General features: G+C 42.9%; 1 protein-coding gene across 3 annotated transcripts in view; it reads left to right on the forward strand.

The window, feature by feature from the left end:
* Gli3 (GLI family zinc finger 3) overlaps positions 1-20,683 on the forward strand; it is a 278,402-nt gene that overhangs the window by 66,752 nt on the left and 190,967 nt on the right. Inside the window, exons 1-2 of one of the 3 annotated variants that reach the window (XM_023713476.1) lie at positions 5,111-5,115; positions 7,790-7,791. The exons of the other annotated variants lie outside the window; for them this stretch is intronic. The gene's annotated coding sequence lies outside the window, so the exon portion shown is untranslated. Of the gene's footprint in view, positions 1-5,110; positions 5,116-7,789; positions 7,792-20,683 lie in introns of those variants that run through there. 3 annotated transcript variants of the gene reach the window in all.

Consider the following 20,683-nt stretch of genomic DNA (forward strand, 5'->3'; position numbering starts at 1 on the left):
TTATACCCTGTCATTTTCTTCTTGATTTACTCTATGAAATCGAAGGCCCAAGTTGTCCTAGAAGGAAGGAGCTGGTTAACGTGTTGGTCTTACAGGCAACCTCCTTGGGCTTACTAGTTTAATGAAAACCACATCTTCGGGGTAAAAAAAAAAAAAAATTGGATTTTGGCCATGTATGTGCTGGAGCTGAGATTGCAAGAGGTTCCGAGTCTGGATCGTGCTGCTGTGTGATCTTTGGGTGGAATTAAATAAGAGGCATTAAAAAAATTTATAGCTGCCCCTTACCAGCTTTATGTCTGATTTCTTTTCCTTTCTCGATGCTTTGGCTGACATGGGTTTGAAGTTCTGCCATAGTCACTTATCAGCCTGTGGCGGCAAATGCAGTCCGTACCAGAGTCAAGATGAAAGGCTGATGGTTTTTTTTTTTTTTTTTTTTTTGTGCTACATTAAAATACCCTACCTTTTAGAAGAATTGCCCGGGTTACCTCTGCCTCCTGTGCCCGCCTGCCCTTTTCTTTCTCTCTCTGCATGTGTAGTGGAAGCTAAGTTCTTGAATTTGCATTCTTTGCTCCTTCAGTATTTGGATGCCCACTTAAAAGCTATTGGTTCTCCCCTAGTGCATCTAAACTGACAACTCAGTGACTCCAGAGGGGGCCAAGTGTTTGCTGGTGCATTTCCAGTTTGATGGACATTTCAGCAAACTAAGAATCACTTTGTACTTATCTCATATACATGGGTTAAATATTAATCTCCACAGCAATGGTAATCTCCTGAGGGTATTGAACAGATAAAAAATTGATGCGAAGGGCGAAGAAGTCTGTAGTATAGTAGTTCTTGTCCATTTTCCCTACCCTTCATCTGTTTATTTTCCTTCTGATTGCTTTGATGTCCTTTAACATTTTATCTGTCATTAAAGCACGCTTACCTTCGGTTAACAAATAATGATATTGTTTTCACATATGATAAGCTGGCAACGGTTAACAAGGGCATTACAAACATCAGAAACCAGCCCTGGTCCAGTGCTGGCCCCGGAGGTCCCTCTCGGCCATTAGTTACCTTTCCTCTACATGGGGTTCTGCACTTTCATTTCTTGTATCTTCTTTATTGAGGCCCCATTGCCAGAGCCCATGTAGATGCCCCACTGTCCTTTCCTTTAGGGACTGATAATGAGAAAAGTGGTTGTTTTTGGTGCTGCTACCCCTGGAAATAGCATCAGTGGCCAACCTGTCCTTCATTGTCTCAGAGTCTGGGAGTCCCACCCCTTCCATGTCCACAGTGACTTCATGCTTCCAATACATGTCTGTTGCATACTGGGGCCAAGTGATACCACACAGAATGAGGGCCAGCCTGTCCTAAAGGAGCTGTGTTTATTGGTGGAGACGTGCGTGGAACAGCCGACCACCCATCTATGAGGGAGCCTGGCACGGGCCTTGAGTGAGGATCAGCAGAGCTTTGATCCTTCCTCCTCCTTTCCTCTCCTTCAGAGCTTTGATCCAGGAAAAGTAATTAGGAGTTGGTCTTGGATGTAGTGGGTCTCAAGAGAGGTTTGTGACTAGAGATGTTCTGAAAGGCTTTGGAGATGCGTGCTTCTGAAAGGCGTTTAAGGGGGACAGCGTATCAGCACCATCACTTAAACATTATTTTATTTTTGGTACTCCAGAAAGTTTGCTTTTGAACTCTTGAGGTCAAAGTCACATAAGGATGAGGTGCTAGATTCTGGAAGCAGCTGTGTCGTGGTGTTTTGGGGGTTTCCTCTGTACAGGCTTTAGGGGTGTGGAAGTCCTCTAGAGATGATTGCTGAGCTCTTTCTTTCCCAAACAAATTGAATAAAATGAGCACAAATAGTAAGTTTCATATATATTAAAGGTGGGAAAACAAGCCCAGGCCAAGTAAAAGTAGGCGAAAGGGAGAAACAATAATAATAAAAGAAAATCCACTCTACAGTGTAGAGTGGGCTGTTGTTAAGAGTCAGGATAGCTAGTGCTTAGTGGTGAGAGTCACTTTTTCGTATTTCCTACCACACTAGTGTCCCATCCAGTTCATCATGTCAAAAACCTGCTCAAGTTCTTGCAAGAAGTCCACATGTGGGCTTTTGGAATGGTTCTGTGCCTGTGTCCAGGATTTCCTCATAAATCCCAGATAGTTTTGGCCATGCACCATCTTCCTCCCTCAGTTCAAATCTTTGTAAGACTCAGTTGTACATTTCAACTGACTTTTTAAGAATATTAATGTGCTCATTTGACAAAACCAGGTTTTTGTGAGGTCCTTTCTGTAGTCAGCCTAGTGGGGCCTCCACACAAGACTTGCATCTCTTGTAGCTGGGCTTCAGTGAGGCTAGGACTGGACAACAGCACTGTGTGCTGATTGGGTGTGTGGTAAGCCATGTGCCCCATCTTGTCCGGTACCCAGTCAATGAAATTGAGCTAATCCCTTATTTTGCTTCTCTCTGTTTTCAAGTGTCCATGTGGAAAATGGGCCCTGTATTTAGCTTTCAGGAATACGTGTTTTGGGGAAAGATATTTTAAAAAGTAGTTAAATAAAAATCTTCCCAACCTCTGGGAGGAACCATAGTACCTCTAGAGAGGAAGATGGCCAAACAGTGCTCAATGGCTAATGGGTAGTATTTTACCCAAACTTTTGATGTTTTCTGTGCTTTCTATAGGATGGGTAATCCAAAGTTGCAAATTTCCAATATTCTTGGGTAACTTGGCAGGGAAAACATGTATTGAATAATGATTTAAAAGTCTCTCCCCTTCATTGTAGTTTTAGTATTGCTTTGTCTTGCAACCAGAAGCCAGTTCCCTGAATGAAAGATTTCATTACATGAAAGCAAAACTTCTCTTTTGATTTATTAAATGGATTAAAACACAGTAGTATCCAATAATGTTTATTTAAACACTAGCTTTTGAAACTAATTTATATAAGGTAAGGGTAGGCATTTTTAGTGATTGTTTTTCTACATATGCCAGTTAAATGAGAACTTATAGTTTGACACACACTGTTTTTTTTGGAACAGTAAGTTTCTTGTCTGTTTGGCTAGGCCCTTGACAAAGGCTAAAAGAAAAATTACAGCAATCTGGAAATTAAGAATTTGAAGTTCTTCAAATTTAAGTGATCAGAACAGACTATAAAGCCAAAGATCCCTTGCATAGAGTAGAAAACAGACCCAAGCTTCAACACAGGAGGAGCCATCTGATTGGCCAGAGAAGGAGCCTTGGGTGCATGATGGGAAACTTAAAAGAACAGAAGGAGCTACACAGGGGTCATGGCATTTCCTGTTTTCCCAAGGGCTCTGATGTGTAAAGAAGAAGGATGTTTACGGATGGAGGAGGTGTTGGGTCCAGCAATAATGAGTGTAGAGAGAGATGACTTAGTTGTTAGAGAGAAGGCAAATAAGAGAGGTAGCTGCAAGCAGAGGCAGTGGAGATGGGGACGGTGTTTTCTGACAGCATTTGGAGGAGAGTGACAGGTGTGAAGGAAGAGCATTCTGATCTATGCAGAGGAAGGGCACCATGAAAGGGAAGACAGGTACATAACGAAACATGTCTTGTCTTCATTCTGAGTGATTGGTGAGGCCCCAGATGAAGAAGACAATGTCCAGAACATAATAGAAAGAGGTCGAGTTGGCAAAGAATCAGTATTTGGGTGGTAGATCCAGAATACTTGAAGATGGTCATGACTTGACAGGAAAACACAAGTTTGTGGTGCTGAGTTAAAGGTTAGCTTGAACATGTGAGAATGCAGTTCCTGATCCTTCTGGACGCTGCTTTCTATGACTCCAGATCCCATAATACCCAGGAAGTGAACCAAGATGAGTTTTCCTGAGGCAGGAGGGCTTTGGTTGAGCTTTAGAGCCCTCAAGAGGCAGCTTCTCCAACCACGAAAGACCAGAGTTGTAATTGGTGATATTTTGCAGGATGAAATGAGAGATACTTGGATTTTGGAGGAAAGGGCTGTTGTATTGCTAGCTGGACTGCAGCAGGATTTTTCTTGGTGGGGGAAGGCATGTCTGCATATCACAGGGTGAACTACAGGGCCCAATAGAATTAATAAAATTGTTAGGCACAATAAAATAGCATGGATTATGTGTTGTAGTTGCTCTCTTTGCCAGCTCTGCTGGAGGATATTAGTAGAACTGGACCAGACAATGAGATTAGGATGGAAGAATTCTTATTTGAATCACTTGGCAGCAAGGAATGTGATGTAAAATCCATTATTATTCCTCTAAACCTAAAGCTTTTCTGCCAAGCAATGTAAATTCCCATTTGTGTCAACAAGATGTAAATTAAAGAATAAAGAAAAGTAAAATAATAATAATGATACAGATGTTTTTAACTTAAACCAAAGATGTAATATTGTGGAGTGTTATAGTGATTACTGATACTATGTTATCCTCTTGAATGTGCCCCTGGGGTGTGGGCTGAGGTTGAGATTGGGCAGCTTCATTGAAAATTTGAATTTGAGACTTTCCCAGATTGGTCTTGTCCAGATTGCCCCTAAAAGTCACCTTGGTCTGTACCCCCACCCCCAGTACCTGAAGAGGAAGGTTCTGTTCCTGTCTCTGGCCTTCTCCCTGTGTGTACCCTGCTCACACATAAGTGGGAATCCTTCTCTGGTAGCTGTATGTCTAGATAAATCAATCATGAGAGGCCTCAGGAGCAGCCATTCTGGTTGTTTTCATTGTAGAAAATCACGTTTTGTTTGGGACTTCCTCACTCCCACTTATATGAGCTGAGCATGGAGAAGGACTGACTTGGGCCAGTTTTCACTGTCTGCATTGACGCAGGATACCTGAAACTCGGTGGATCCACTTGTTCACACAAAGTACAGAAACATGCCCTCTGATCCTGACTGCCTTTGATTCTGTATCTGATCAATTGATCCCTAATTTGGTGGAAACAGGAAATCTCAAAACTCTATTCTTGGCTGTATCTCCCTGATCTCGTTTTACAAAAGTATATGCCAGGCCACCTCATTCAGTGGTCAGCTTTGCAATGATAGGAAATTGATCCCATCCCTGACTTACCAGCTTTGTTACTCTGGAGGAGCAAATTTCTCTAAGCTTTTGCTTTTTTTTCTAGAAGGGGCTATTTTTGCATACTTTACAACTACCAAGTTACTTAACTTGGAAACATTAATATGAAATATTTTGGAAATGGTAGTTGCTTTATTTTTGTGTGTATCTTTTCAGTTATGTTTCATAGTTTTAACTGTGAAGTGGGTGTTCTTAACATGACCTGAGCTAGGCATATCAGAGGAAAGTACACTGTTTTGTAAAACTCTAGCATTGTAGTTTGGATCTTACATGTTCCTGAAAGGCCTGTGTGTTAAAGGTTTTGTTCTCCGGGGTGGTGGTACTGGGAGGTGATGGGCCCTTTAAGACGCAGAGCCTCATGGGAGGTCTTTAGGTCATTAGAGGCAGAGGAAGCAGGAGAGAGGAGGCTCTAGGGCCATCCTTTCTTTCTTCCTTTTGCTTCCTGGCCATCTGCTAGGTACAGTAAAACCTTGATTTGTGAGCATAAGTCATTCTGGAAACATGCATGTAAACCTAAGCACCTATGTATCAAAGTGAATTTCTTCCTAAGAAATTCTTTCTTTCTTTCTTTCTGTAGTCCAGAAATGTTCATCTGAAAATGATTACTGTAATTTAATATAACATACAATATAAAGAAAAGTAAACAGATTATCCCATAATCACCTTTGAAAACCTTTCTAGCTGGTGTCAGGGAGCCAAGAGAGAGGAGGATTAGGCTGGGATATAGCTCAGTAGAATAAGTGCCTGCCTGGCAAGTGCAGGGTCCTGGGTTCAATCCCTGTTACAGAGAGAGAGAGAGAGAGAGAGAGAGAGAGAGAGAGAGAGAGAGAGAAAGAGAGAGAGAGAGAGGTGGCTTAATGCAGTCTTTTTATTTTGGGTCAACTTCAAAAGGAACTTATCCACTAGCACCTGCTTTTGCCTCCTTTTGAGGATTTCTTGGAAATGTGACATTGCATTGTCACAGATTCTTTGTTCCCACTGTTGCAGCCTTACTGTTTTTTTTTTTCCTATAACATTTTGCACTGTTTTCTACATTGTACACATTTGAAGAGGAGGATTTTTCCATTTTCTCCATCACCACTTCTGCAGAGATGAATCACTTCATGGCGTCTTGGTGCTGGGAGCTGATCACCCCACAATATTACACAGGAAGCAAGAGTGGAGGGAGAGGAATGAACTATTGGCTCAGCTGTGGTCATGTGACATTTAGTGTCATGTGCTACTTGTACTGTAAGACATCGCTTATTTATCAAGTTAAAACTTACTAGAGGTATTTATTACTTGCAAAATGCTTCCAAGCATCTCGCAATCCAAGATTTTACTACAGTTTTATTCCACTGCATGGTCCAACAGGTTGCAAAGCAATTGTCCTCCTAGTCATGGAAGGGAGCCTCTAAGACCGAGAGCCAAAAGGTGCCTTTTCTTTTTGTAGTTGATTGTCTCAGGTGTTTTATTATAGTGATGGAAGGCCTATCAATACAGTGGGCCAGTAAGTAATTTTCTACTTGCGCAGGCCACTTCCACTGTGACAGCACTCATCTTGAACTGCTGTTGCAGCTCAAAAGCAGCTGTCAATGCACAAATGAATGAGCTTACTATATCCTAGTAAAACTGTAATATGGAAAATGACATTTGAATTTAATGTAATTTTATGTCTCAAAACATTTTGATTGGTTTCACCCATTAAAAATAGCCAATCTTAGCTCTTAGGTCATGCAAAAACCCTGGCTAATAACTATCCTAGAATAATTTGCTGGATCATTTATAATAAATGTTTCTTATAGAGAAACACAGAAGACACTGCTTGGGGAAATTCAGATGTCTCAAGTGCTGTAGAAAACCAAGCAGAGAAGGTGGTGGTACCATCAAGAAAAATTTGAAGAACTAGGCGTGCTTCTGTGATTAATTTTGATTTTTTGCTTCACCCAAGGTTCATCAGAGAGGTAGTGAAAGAGATGGCTATAGCGGGATCTCAGGTCGTGGACTTAATTCTTTCCACAATTCTGGTTGCAAAGGGAATTCATGAGAACTGAATCAAAAGGTCAGCATGGAACTTAACCACTGACTTTGATTTGGTTCTCGTCTAATTTAGTTTGCAGCCAGAATCATGGAAAGAGTTAAGTTTGTGAGCGGAGACACGACTGCACCTATAGTGTCAGATTGTTAAGTGGGGTCTTTCCTGTGTTCATGAACCAGGGTCCTTCTTGATTCTTGGCAGAGGCATTACTTACTGGTTTGTTCCCTTAGAGGAGCATCGAGGAGAAGTTGGATGTAGTAGATTTGCACTGTCGCACTTAAGCAAGTCACAGTGGCCTAGATGAATTCTGCAGCTTGCCTAAGGTTGATCCTTTTTAGGATCAGAGCTAGGCCTTGGAATATAGTGTCTCCACCCCCTAACCAGGACACTTCTATATTTCTATGTTGTTTTGCATTAGGCACTGTCTAGCATTCATAAATGCCACAGTTTATAAAGACTCCTTTCATCTACTATTACATTTAATCCTCAGGAAACCTATGAAATAAGAGGGGCAAATTTTACCATTTACCTTATATAGAGGAGGCAGCTGATGGTCTGTTACACGGTAATGTATCCTGGGTTGCACACCAATTAAGTGCTAGAGGCAAATGTCTAAACTAGATTTTTTAAAAACTCCTTTTGTTATACCATGCTGCCTTATTATACTTGGTGGCCATTGATGTCATTAATTCTCAAACATTTAAAAATACACTGAGGGGGCTGGAGAGATGGCTCAGTGGTCTAGAGCACCTACTTAGAGCAAGCTTAGCAAAGCATCGGGGACCTCGGTTCAGTCCCCCAGCACCACATGCCAGCCAGCCCCGCCCCCTGGTGGGCTGAGCTGGCCACACACACACACCACTCTCTCTCTCTCTCTCTCTCTCTCTCTCTCTCTCTCTCTCAAATAAATAAAAATTAAAAAAAAAACACACTGGAAAAGAAATAACATCCTGCCATGGTTTCAGCTCTTGGCAGTTACTTTCAAGTGGAGTTTCGTGTTAGGAGAATTTTTGCTTTCAAAATAGTGCATGCGCCTGCTGTAAAAGGGTGAATGAAATGATTTTACTTTTGGTAAGTGGCCTGTGAGTTAATTATTTATTTATTTTGGTCCTGTTTTTGTTTTTGTTTTTGTTTTGGCTCCGTCTCCCTTGGTTCAATGAAGCACTGCTGGGTTGTTATGGCCTGTGCCATCATGAAAAGAAATCAAAAAGATGCTTGTTAGCTTTGACATTGCACGGATGGAATGGTGTTTGGCACTTTTAGGAGGAGTTTCAGTTTCTCATAGCACATTTTAAGAAGTAGTCTGGTTTTGTTTCTGATCTTGAAAAAGAGAAACTTTCTTAACCTTCCTGTAATGTGATTATCGCCTTTGTTGGAGAGGGTGCCGGTCCCTGTCAAATGACCTGGGCTTTCTTGATTCATTCCACATTCCTTTCCTACTTGAGGGAGGGCAGTATGCTCTTGGCAGCTTGAAGGCTCCTTCACTTGTTGGTAAGTAACTCCAGCGGAACCGCCTCCAAGTGCAAGCCCCTTTCACTGTGCTACCTGTGTCTGAGTGTTGGAGTGTTTGTGCAGCTAAGCACGAATCAAGTACTCAGGCTGCTTTTGGAAGCTACGCCTTCCGCAGTCCTTCAGATCAAGACAGGGTTAAATATTCCTTTGCAAAGTGGCTCTTTAGAATCTGGAGCCACTATTAAAAGATAACAGGTTGTGGTGGGAAAGGGGTGGAGAGAAACAGAGTAACAAGAAATAACTCAGGGGAAGTGTCCTTCACCTGCCCAAGACCCACACTTGGCAAGTACAACAGTAGTGGTAGAATAACAAATTCACAGAAGTTTCTGAACTGCTTTGCATTACTCTCCACTGAAGTTCACAATTCAGTTTATTGAGGTGAAAGCCCAAAGTCTTCTTTCCTGATTGTCTTTGTAGGAATAGGTAGAAGAGTTGGAGTAATGAGAATAATCTTGTGGATACTCATAGAACGGTGGCAAGCACATCAGTCTTCTACAGGTTTTGGATTTTCTTTGCAGAAGACAATTTATGGGGGCACGGGGATGACTTGTCAGTTGCCCTCCCTGAGAACGCCATGCCGAGCAGATCACTCACCTGAAGGATGTCTTAGTTTGTTTCTGTATCAGGTTTCCTAAGACTGGAATATTATTTTTCTTTTCAATAAATGTTCATTTAGCTCACAAAGGCCAAGAGCAGGCACTGGCATCAGCTCAGCGTCTGCTGAGGACTTTTTTGCTGTGTTATAACCTACTGGAGGGCATCCATGGCAATCAAGAACAAGCTTTCAGACAGCTCACGTTTTAGAGCAAAGCTACTCTAATAAAAACCTGCTCACCCATCCCTCCAAGAGAAGGTTGTTGTGTTCATGAGGGCAGAAGCATCGCGATCCCATTGCCTGCTGAAGTCCCTCCTCTCAACATTACTGTGCTGGGAACCAAGTTTCTACCATGCAGACTTGTGGTAGACACACAGACACCATATAGCAAATGACGTTGAACATTTTGCTTAACCTTCGTTAAGCCTCAGGACTTTTACCTGAATAAGTTGGGTCCTGCGAGGACTGAGGAGGATTCATACATTGGGAACTCTTACAGCACCTGCCTGGCATGAAGTCAGTGCTTAACAAATGTGAGCAAGGAAGGGTTTCTAAGGCATTTTTTTCCCTTTTATAGCTCTCAGGGGTGGCATGGTGACAGTGGAGTTTACATGTTTGTGAGGAGAAACGTTAGAGCATTATTTATGGTACTGGCTTGAAAGGCATTTGTGTATACGTATGAAATAATTTAAATGATTATTTAGTGTGCGTGCATGTGTGTGTGTGTGTGTGTGTGTGTGTGTGTGTGTGTGTGTGTTTTGCTGGAGACTGAATTCAGAGCCATTGCAGTGAACTACATCTTCAGCACTTTGTAAAATGTTTTTGAGACAGAGTCTTCCTGTGTGACAAAACACTCAGGCTGAGTTTGAACTTTCAGGCCTCTTACCCCAGACTCCCAGAGTGCTGGGATTACAGTTGGACACCACCATGCTTGTGTGATAATTTTAAATAAGTTACTATATTAAATTCTCCATACAGCCTTACACCAATGTTGGATATTATTAGTATGTGTAAAACTAGAGTACTGTTTTTTAACTCTAGATCTAAGTGGTATAATAAACAGTTTAAAGCAAGACTTCAGTGTATAAAATTATGAGAGAAGTATTCAATTTGTGTACACTTAGTTTGGACTTTGATAGAGAATTATAACAAAGGTATAATAACATTTAAAATTCAATTAAAGTGAGGTTAAATTAACTTTTTCCGTACTCAAGAAAGATTGGGAAGTACAAAAACGTAAGGAATGAAGTTTATAGGAATATTACCATGGTGTTTTTTGGAACATTTCCTTAATTTTTTTAACATTAGAATTTAGTTTAGAAATTTTGGTCTCGTTCTCCAACAATTTGAGCACTTCAAAATGCTGAGAGGCTTAATAGCTTCATGGTGGATGGGTGGGTGATAGGTCTAATCTTAGATCTGCTGTTTTCCACTTGTGATTTCTTTAATGGTTGTCTCAGGTTTTGTGCCTGTATAACTAGGATTATAGTCATCCTAACCCCATGGGATAGTCTCCCGAGGTGCTTACAACAGTGCCTAGCACTAAGTAAAGTTCTATGTTATGAATGTGTCTCTTATTTTCCTGTGCTCATTGAGATCCACAAAAACACTGTAAGTATTTCTAGTCATAATAGTCCTCTACAGTATGAGGTACTGGGCACTTTAATTTTTTTCCTTATTATCAATGACACAATGACACAATGACTTGAACAGAAGTCATTGTCTTTGCTGTTTTTCTTTAGTATGTATTCTACAAATCTAATTGCTTGACACACTTGTTCAGTTATGGAACTATTAGTACTTTTAACATAATGTGAAAGTCTCCCTTTCCCTATATCCTCCGCAAGACTCAGCATTATTTCTTTCATAATTTTATTGTAATGTTCCTAATTTTTCCCTGGTTGCAAGTATTCTATCTAATGTGTGTATTTTCCTTGAGGGCCAGGCTCGCAGATTATAACCGACCTCTAGTTGGTCCACATCCAGCCAGCTACCCATTCATCATTATTGTTACTATTGAAATAAATTTTATTTTGTATATTAAAGTTATACAATAAAATGTGGTGCAATCCATACAGATGGTAAAAGTGAAACAAATCCATATATCCTTCATCTCACATATTTAACCAATTCTGTGAGTCACTTTTTCCACTGCTGGGACAGAATAGCCCAGAGACCCACAATTTAAAGGAAGAGAAGTATGTTTTCATAGCTTGTGGAGGATTAAGTCTTTAGTTGCTTGGAGTCGAGGCAGAAATGGCATGGCAAGAGGACACGGTGGGGAAAGCTGCCCCGCTTGGGGCAGCCAAGAGCAGGGAGAAGGGAGGGCCTAGGTACACCCTCCAGATCTTGTAGTGACCACTGCCACCAGGACCCGGTCTTAACGGCACCTACTGTATCCAGTGGGTGAACCATTCCATCGCTGAGTACAGTGTCAGTGTGACCCAGCCCCCTTCTAAAGCTCCACTCCGAATGCATGTGACTTCGAAGGGCTAGTCTAGATCTAAACCATAACCCCAGTTGTTTTTTGTTTTTGTGGCAGGAGCAGCTGGAATCTACTAGTTCAGTATGTGGTTCTTATACAGTAGATCTCTAGATTTATTCATCCTGCATAATTGCCTGCTTGTATCTGCTACCCCCTTTTCATTTACTACAGGAGCTATAAGAATGGTTCTTAACATTTTAAAATGTGACATGTGAAAATTACATGATGTCCAAATTTCTGTATTCATAAAGTTTTATTGGAACACAGCCATGCTTTTTGGCATCTACCTTGTCTCTGGCTCCTCTCACCGCACACCGGCAGAGGTGATTGATTGTGAGATTTGCAGACGTATGCTTTAAGACTGTGACCAAAATTCAAGTCAAATGCATTTATATTTCTTGGCACTGAGAAGGGAGATCTGATAGCCAAGCATTTAAGTGTAGGCTTCAGTCCGATTGCCTGGACTCCAAATTCCACCCAGCCCCAGTGGCAGAACCTGGCTAAGTCACTTTCTTCTGGTCTGGGTAATGAAGATATTGACAGTGACTTCCTGTGAGATCCACTGAAGATTAGGACAGGTGAGGTAGGGCTGTGTGCTTTGTATGTGCATGTTGCTGCCATTGATAGGTATGTGCTTGATAGATTTTAGTTGGCAGGCTTTGGAAAATGATTGCTGAGAAGAATGAGGGTCTGAAATTATTTGTATTTTAGGATGATAGATGAATTTGATCTCCAGTTTATTCCCTTAATTGTTTTTATTGCTACTTATCTGAAATAAATTACATTCCCCTTGGCTTCAGGACATTAAGTTCTCCTGAGTGTTTCAGGAAAATTGCAACAAAGGTCTGCTTCCCAGCTGCAATGTGGGGGTTGCTGTTGTCACTCTCGCTGGCTTGGGACTGTCCTGTGCAGCTGGCCTGGGGCCTGACCCTAGCAGAGAAGAGCTGTGGCAGTGGCCAGGCTTGTTGCTGGCCCTTCTTCTGCCTTCAGAGGTAGCTCTGAACCATCACGTCTACTGCATGAAAGTCTTCTAACGTTGTATACCTTATGACTAAGTAGGAGCTGGTTGCCTAGGGGAAAATGTAAAGAATTGAAAAGTAGTCTTTGAATTTGGAATTCTCAAATGCACACTTCATAGCCTGGGTCACAGTGGACAGTAGCTAGAGGGGGGTCTCTGTGGCAGAAACTTGAGCCGGGCAGCACCTGGCCCTTTTCCAGCAGCTGATCAGCAGAGGCAAGTCCTGCTTGCTGTCCCTCAGGGAGCCACGGGGACCTCCAACTCATTTGGGTACAATAATGGTATTTAAATGTACTCCCCAGGAGGGTCTGATTTCTGCAATGGAGTCAGCATGGTCTGTAAAATTTTATTAAAAATATAATAACACCATATGCTCCGGCTTCTCATTAAGTGGTCATCTAAAGACAGAAACATGCAACATAAACACACCAGCTGAAACCAGTTAAGTGTATGTTCTTTTCTGCAATTTAAAAAAAAAAAGATGGAAATGTTCAGAAATGGGAGGAGGAAAGGTATGAACTTGGGAACCATCATTTGAACAAGCTGCAGGTAGGAGCTGCCACCTAGAGAGGCTTCTGGCCTTCCAGAAAAGCCAGACTCTAAGTCCTGCCGACACTCAGGGACCAAGCTGGAACTCCAGAGTGAGTGGGTCTTGCCTATCTTACAGTGTGGCCAGCGGGGAGGCAACAACTAGGACTCCTTGGCGTTGGGAACAAGCTTTTCATTGTTTCCATCAAAGGTAGGCTGTGGATCTCATTATGGAATCTTAAATGCTCCGTCTCTGTGTGCCAAGTCAGGAGAGACCCTGCAGTTCTTTAGACGGTTCTAAACTAGGCGGGCCTGGTGGCACATGCCTGGAAGCGAAGACAGGAGGAGGGGAAGACCAAGTCCAGCCTGGGCAATTTAACAACTAAGCTAGAATCTGTATCAAAATAAATGAATAAAAGGTCTGGGGATGTAGCTTAGTGTAAAGACCCTGGGTGTAGTCTCTAGAACTTCAAACAAAACAACACAACCCCTCCCAAACCCCATTAAAACAAAGTAAAACATAACAAAACCAATCCCAAAAGGGACCTAAATTGAGTTCTCAAAGAATTCTCTGCACCTGAGTGTTCAGAACACTGTTTATCACCAGTAGGCAGAAATATGCTCTTAAGAAGAATGGATAGTTTTTGACCCTATGGGAATTTCTGACATACTGTATAAGCAGTAAGTAGCAACTACTAGAAGACTAATAGGAGTTTTGGCAGTGTAGAATTCTTCATCCAAGCAAAGCCTCCTGGAAAATAAGGAAGAGCTCCCATTTCCTTCTCAAGAGGAGTGCCTGGGGCACTGTTGGCATTTCCTTTTCCAAGGCCCCAAGGATAGGCTGAACTTGCTGATTTGTCCTGCCCATTGAGTAATTGAATTTCATTGGTACCCTTGGGTTTACACTAGGACTTACTGGGTAAATACTGGGTGTATTTGCTAGAGTGTCCCTGCAGGTCCTGGAGATCTTGTCACCACCTTCAGAGTCATCCTCCCAAGGTCAGGGTGTTGTGTAGGTCTCTAAGCCTGGGTCAGGAGCCTGAGGCACACCTGAGGAGGCCTTGGGCAAGCTAGATGTGTCATCTGCTCCTTTTGTCTTCATCTTTGCTAAGAGGCAGGAACTGCACGCTTGCCATCAACCCTCTGTGCTGAGCTGGAGTAACAGCCTTTCTAGAGCTTGCTTTTGAGTTTATCTGCATTCTCATCTTGCTCCCCCTTCCTGTTCCCTTCCATCACGGGGACCTCTTTTGAAGAGGTGAAATTAAGTAGTCTGGGTGTGAGGTGGGAATGTAGCCTTGGGTTGAGCTGGAACCAGTATGGGGAGCCAGTGATTCTAAGAAGGAACAGTGAGGTCTTGGTCAGTCTAAACTAGGTTTTACTCCTTGGCAAACAGAGCCTTAGAACTGCTGAAACAATGAGTGGGTCATTCCTGAGTCTCTGAAGGAGGGTGGTTTCCACTTCTTCTTTTTACCCTGGAGCACTCATCCTGGTCAGGAAAGTGAAAGAAGTAGTAGGGTCTCCTGGAGGGATGATGGTCAATTGTGTTTTCTCCTCAGCTTCCACCCTTGGGCAGCCATCTTAAGTTGCAGGCCCAGCCACAGGGTTTAAAGGTTGCAGACAAAGCTGGCCTTCCCTCTCAATCCATCTGGGCCCCTCCCTCTGCCATCCATCACTGTCAATGGGAGACGTATGTGTGGCTGTGCAAGGGCAGAGTCTGATCCCAAGGGGACTGGCTGTGCTCATAGGGAAGGTATCGTTTGCTCAGTCTCTCTGGAAGCCAAACTCCACGCATTCCAGGCACAGAACCCCTCCCCCAATGACTGCAGGCCAGGTGGAGAGGAGCAATTTTGCCCTGAAAGGCCACAGTCACTTTATCCCTCCTGCCTAGCATAATTCTGCCCTGCTTATACCTCAGCCTCTTCTCTGTTCGGTTTCTGATCTCCCTCTTGTCAAAGTCGTAGGGGGATTCAGAAGCAAGGGGGCACGGACTCCTCGGATTGCCTTGGTTTTTATTCAGAGAGCATCAAAATGTAAATAACGGAAGAAATAAAGGCAAGCGTGGAAAAATGCCTTTCCCACACAGTGAGGCAGTGACCGGGAGGAAAGCAGAAATCAGTGTCCTGAGCCTCAGGCATGATGGGAGGACTGAGCTGGAGCTCCTGAAGCCCAGGAAAACTCCAGCGCTACATGGAAGCCACCACTGAGCTTCCCAGTGTGGGAACTGGATTGGCCAGGCATGCCAAGTAAGGCCAGAGTATGTTCCCACACGTGGGAGAGAGGGGACAGCGCTGGCACTTTTGTGCCACGCTGGCCCAGGCACACCCTCAATTTGTCATTTGGGCCCTGCTCCCTGTGTCTGAGAAGTAAGATTAGGTAAACACAGTCTTGATGGGGGAGCATCTACGTTTTGAAAAGTTCCGTACATAAAGATGGAGTTTTTCCCCTTCCTTTTACTGGTGGTAGTTGTGGTGGTCCACATCCAGGTATTATTGCAAAAAACCTGCCCCAGCACCCGAGGACTCGTTGACAGGGCCCTGTGGGTTGAAGTTTTCTCCTTACCATTTACTGACCTGGGACACTGATGTGCTACCTGGAACCGGGGCCTCATACCTTGTTCCGGCACCATCTCTCAGGCCTACAAGGATCAAATGAGACAGTGATTTCCACGGTGGAGGTAAAAGACTGTTAAAGAAGGGCGAGGAGTTTGCTGGTGAAGGGTCAGCACTAGGTGTGTGCTTTAATTCATTTCAAGGTGACTTTATTTTATCATTTGATATCAGAATGAGGAAGCCCCACAAACTCTCGGACCTTAAGCATGGAAGTACTATTTTCTTGTTAAAATCCCATTCACCCAGCAAGCCAAGTATCCACTCTTTTCCTTCCTCTCCCTTTCACGTTTTGTTTCCTCCTCTCCAACCCCCTCCCGCCCTCCTTTTTTGGCTCAGTGCAATCTGAGTACCACTTTTCTGGGAAAGCCTGATATTCTGACTTCAGTTTTGTAATTTAATGATGGAGAATTTCCTTAGTAAACCAAATTTAGAGTCCTAGAATGCTTATCTTATATCCAGACCTTGAACATAAAAGGCATTTTCTACCCGCAATTGTTCATTTAATGAGCAATTGCAGAGTGCAGGCCGGTTGAGGGATTGAGCTATATGCACTATTATTGCAAGAAGTATTCCGAAATACCAGAAATAGGACGTAAGCTCTGATCAGGGAGACTACGAGCACAATTACCTTCTTTTCAAATCCTTCTGTGACACTGCGGGAGGAAAAAGGACTTTGAAACTTGAAAGGAAAGAGCTTGCTTTCAACCTCAAAAGCTAGGAGGAAGGGCTCTGAAATTTGCTCAGAATTCCCAATTCACCATTAGCCTGTTTCTTCCTTTAGCCTCAAGGCATTCTCTGCTTTTTGAAAAGATGTTAAGAAATTCAGTCACAATAGAGAGCCTAGTTTTGAACATGTTTCACTCGGTCCATTGAGGTCTGGGCTGCAGCCTTTGTGTGGGGTGAATTGAGCTGAGAGGCTAGCTGGTTGGAGAGAGGCGAATGGGGAGTCGCCGTGCAGTCGCAAATTCTGGCAAAGAGAAAAAAAAGCTCACCCCTTCCTTTATTTTACAATATGCATTCCTGTACAATCCTGCTAGTGGCAAAGTGTGGAGCTGAGCCTGTCCCTAAGTCAATACGGAGTACTTGGTTTATAGCAACTCTTGTGAAGTTTGTCTTGTAATTGAAGCTGCTGTTGACCTTGCTTGGGGACCATTTGTAAAACCGTTTATTTAGCATAAACTGAAATAATAAACCCTCCTTCTCCGGGGCCGATTGTGATAGGGTGACATTAGTTTGATTTAATGATTAGCCGCCTGACCCTTCTGCTGGAGAGAGCTGCTTCAATAGGGAGAGTTCACTCCGAAGCACTCGCAAAGAATACTAATGAGCTTGTTAAATTTAGCATGGCTCCAACCACTTTTAATTCCTCTAATGGGAGCCTGGGAGGAGAGGGAGAGGGAGAGGCTGAGAGAGGCCAAGAGAATATTCCTGGAGGGTCTGCAGGGCTAGAGAAAGCTCCCCAAGAGAAGTTTGCAGAAAGTCTCTAGCCAGAGCTCGGGCACTGAGTTGTAAGTATGATTTGCTTCTCACCCTTGCAGGTTTGGGGCAAGAGAGGAGTAACGGCATTAAAATAGGATGGAAGGAGGGTGTTCAGTTAGCATGCATGGATGTTAAGGGAAAGGATGGTGAGCACGTGTACTGTGAACTCATCAGCTGGTTTATGTAAGTGACAAGGGTGTCCCTACTTAGTGGTGCCTGGCAGAGCTTGTTTTTCACACTGGAAAAATTGTTGGAAACTTTTCTCTGAAGACCCATACAAAAAAAGAAGGTACCTCTTCCTTTGGAATGACACAACGCACAGGAGTTCAGAAGCCCGCATTCAGGAGTGTACGTGTAAGTCTTGCTTGGCGCAGTAGGATCACCTCATCCAGATCTTTGTGCTCACCATCCTAAGCACTGTCTGCAGTGAATCGGCTTTTGAGTTTTCTGAGTGGCTGGCACTGAGCATGCCTGAATCCATGACTGTTGCTTTTGGAAGTGTTTGGAAAATCTAGGGCAGCTTCTCAAATGTGATGCTTTGGCAGCTGCCCCTTTGAGGCCAGGAGTTTGTTCACTTGTACTTGAACAAGGATATACATAAAAAAGGAGGCTAAAAGTGGAAGTGTGACGATGGTATGACAAGTCCGTTCTTCTTTCCTGAAAGTTTTCAGTGAATTGCGTGTTTTGGTTTGACCCCTGGGTTTGCAGCTGTTAAGCAGAGCGAAGCTCAAACAGTTGCTCTGTGCTTGGCTGTTAAAGTCCATTGGCAGATGCTCTCGGAGCAGAGGGCTGTTTGCTTACATTTTTGCAGCCGACTTCTGCTTGTTGCCATGGTGGACACTATGTTTCTGTCAATAATTTGGCCTGGCTTATCCTGTCTGCACTGACTCTCCAACTTTATTGAACAGCTTGGCTCCACTGAACAAGAGGAGACAGCTTCGGTCTTTTTGGCTTGGTGCAGTGGTTGCTGAATTCATGACAGTAGGCAGGGGTATGGCTTGCAAAGTTTTTCTCCCTCTCTCCCTGGTACACACAGTGCTTTCAAGACTGGTAGCTGTCTGTATTCAGAAGCGTGTACTGTCAGGTTTTTGTCTGGGAGTGCATCAAAAGTAACTATGCGCAAGGTAAACTTCATGAAATCCGTGTCTACTGGAATGTTCTTCCTGGCGGAGGATGTTAGGTAGAAATATCATGGCACCAACTATTGCAAAATGTACTGATGAATGTTTCTGTATTTAAAAATATTCTCCCTTGTATGTAGTTCTACTAATGAGAATAACTTATTTTCTCTCTTGAATACTTGAATTTTGGTTACTTCTTGCTATAACTTTAATATTTGCCTATGTCAGGATAACTCTCATAGATAGCATCAGGTAGCTCCCAGAGATCCCATTTCCACACCCTTCTCCCCATCTTCCTGGTTCCTTTTTCTGGGAAGTTGGGGGAAAGTCTCTCTGGTCAGACCATACCAATGATTCAATTACTAGGGAAGTTGGACTCAGATATTCATCATAGAAACACATCATTCTAAAGAAACTTGAGTTTATTATAGGGATGTAGTTTTAAGGGAAGAAAAGTTAATTTCTTCTAGGAAGATTAAGTCAGGGAAATCCTGTTTGAAACCTGGAACAGATTAATAGAGCTTGGTTATTCATCTTTCCAAGAGAATGCTAATTATGTGTCAGAGACCCCCACCCCCACCCCTGCCCAGCCCCCAGGAAGGCTTTTGCAGCTCCTAAATGCAGGGCTGTTCTACAGAATGTGCACCACTGCTAGGGGTTCACTTCATGTTGGAATTTTAAACAAAGATTTCACACAGAGTACAAATTAATGGAAAATCTGACTTGGTACACTTGTAGGTTATAGAAATTTTTATAAAACTGATATATTTTAGTGCTTTTGACACCTTGTAAGGTTTACATAACTGTGAAGCCCTGTTCCTATGGTTTGCAACCTCACTGCTAACGAAGTACAAAGGTGGACTAGCGCCCAAACATGTTAGTCAGAAGGGAAAATAAAAATGTAGGGATTTTTTGCAGTGTTTTAAAATTAACAAAAACAGGATTTGAATTGCTTTTGGAAAGATTAATGTGAAAATGTGGGGTTATGCCAATTTTTGTGTTTTTTTTAGTTGTTGCTTGATAGATTAAACTTGTAATGTGCGCCTTAATTATAGGGTTTTGGATGAGGTTCTGCACAAAACAATACTAAAATAATATTTCACAGTTACCCTGTAGCAGTCAGCAAATGCAGTGTAAAGACCAGAGCATACCTCATTGTCTGCTCTGCTTTGCAAGGCATTTGCGAGGCTAAAACAATTTATCGCTTATTTTTCAAGTCCTGCACATGGGCAGAAAGAGTGAAGTTGCTACTGGCTTTAGGTAGTTCAGATCATTAATTGACACAAGGCCGTATTTGATATTTTAAGTCTGTGCTTTTATGGGCTGGCTGTGTGGGGGTCTACCTTCTCCTGAATTTGAAACAAGCTATGAAACTGTGAAGCCCAGTTTTTTTGGTTTTGGGAGGCTTTTAGCTGGTCATGTCTGCTCTGTTGGTTACCTCAAAGATGAGACCATAACCTGGGACAAGATAGGTTCAAAATGTGTACATCTAAACTGGACAACAATATTACTACATACAGCCTCCAAATAGTTTGTTTTGTTTTAATTTTGAGGTAAGGACTGTGAAATCATTTTTGAAGCAGATGTCTAAGTGGCACCCAGATATCCCATTGTCCATCAGCACTTTACTGCCTGAGCACAGCCTGTTGGTTAAATATGGAGCTCACTTGGAGGTGCAGAGTTGAGTGTGTGAATGAGTAGAGCAGGGGAATCGAGCCACGTGCCCTGGTTCACCTACCAGGCTTGGCTTAATTGTATTGTATTGGATTTGTAGAGAACTCTAGTGGGTAGACAGGAAGTTCTTACAGGTCAAAGGGAGTGGAAGTTTTAGGCAACTGGATACCAGTTCTGGCTGGAGCTTCATCCATACGTGTCCTACCTATTTAGAGAAATGTGTAGACTGCTAGCAACACCGCTGGAGGCTTCGTCCTTCCCCCTGCAGTGTCACATGCCCAGACTTCCAGTCTCACCCCTCTTTCCTGCTGGTGTCCTGAGTAAGTAGGAGGAAGCCTCTCTCAGGCAGTTCTGTGAGTTTACCATTGGCATCTTTCTATCCCTTGATACCAATGGGCTTTCAGCTTTATTTCTGACTCTGCTGTTAAGTTTCTCTCTGTGTTATAAAGCTGACCACCAAAAAAAAAAAAAAAAAAAAAAAAAAAAAAAAAGCACACGACACTCTACATTACTTATAATAGGTCATTCTCTGAGGAACAAGGGCTGGGTAACCCTAGTGCCACCAACAGCTCTACTGGGCAACTGGACTTACCATCATCCCAGAGATGCT

This window comes from Octodon degus, unplaced genomic scaffold (assembly GCF_000260255.1).
Source record: "Octodon degus isolate 3935 unplaced genomic scaffold, OctDeg1.0 scaffold00031, whole genome shotgun sequence".
In the NCBI taxonomy this organism is placed as follows: Eukaryota; Metazoa; Chordata; class Mammalia; order Rodentia; family Octodontidae; genus Octodon; species Octodon degus.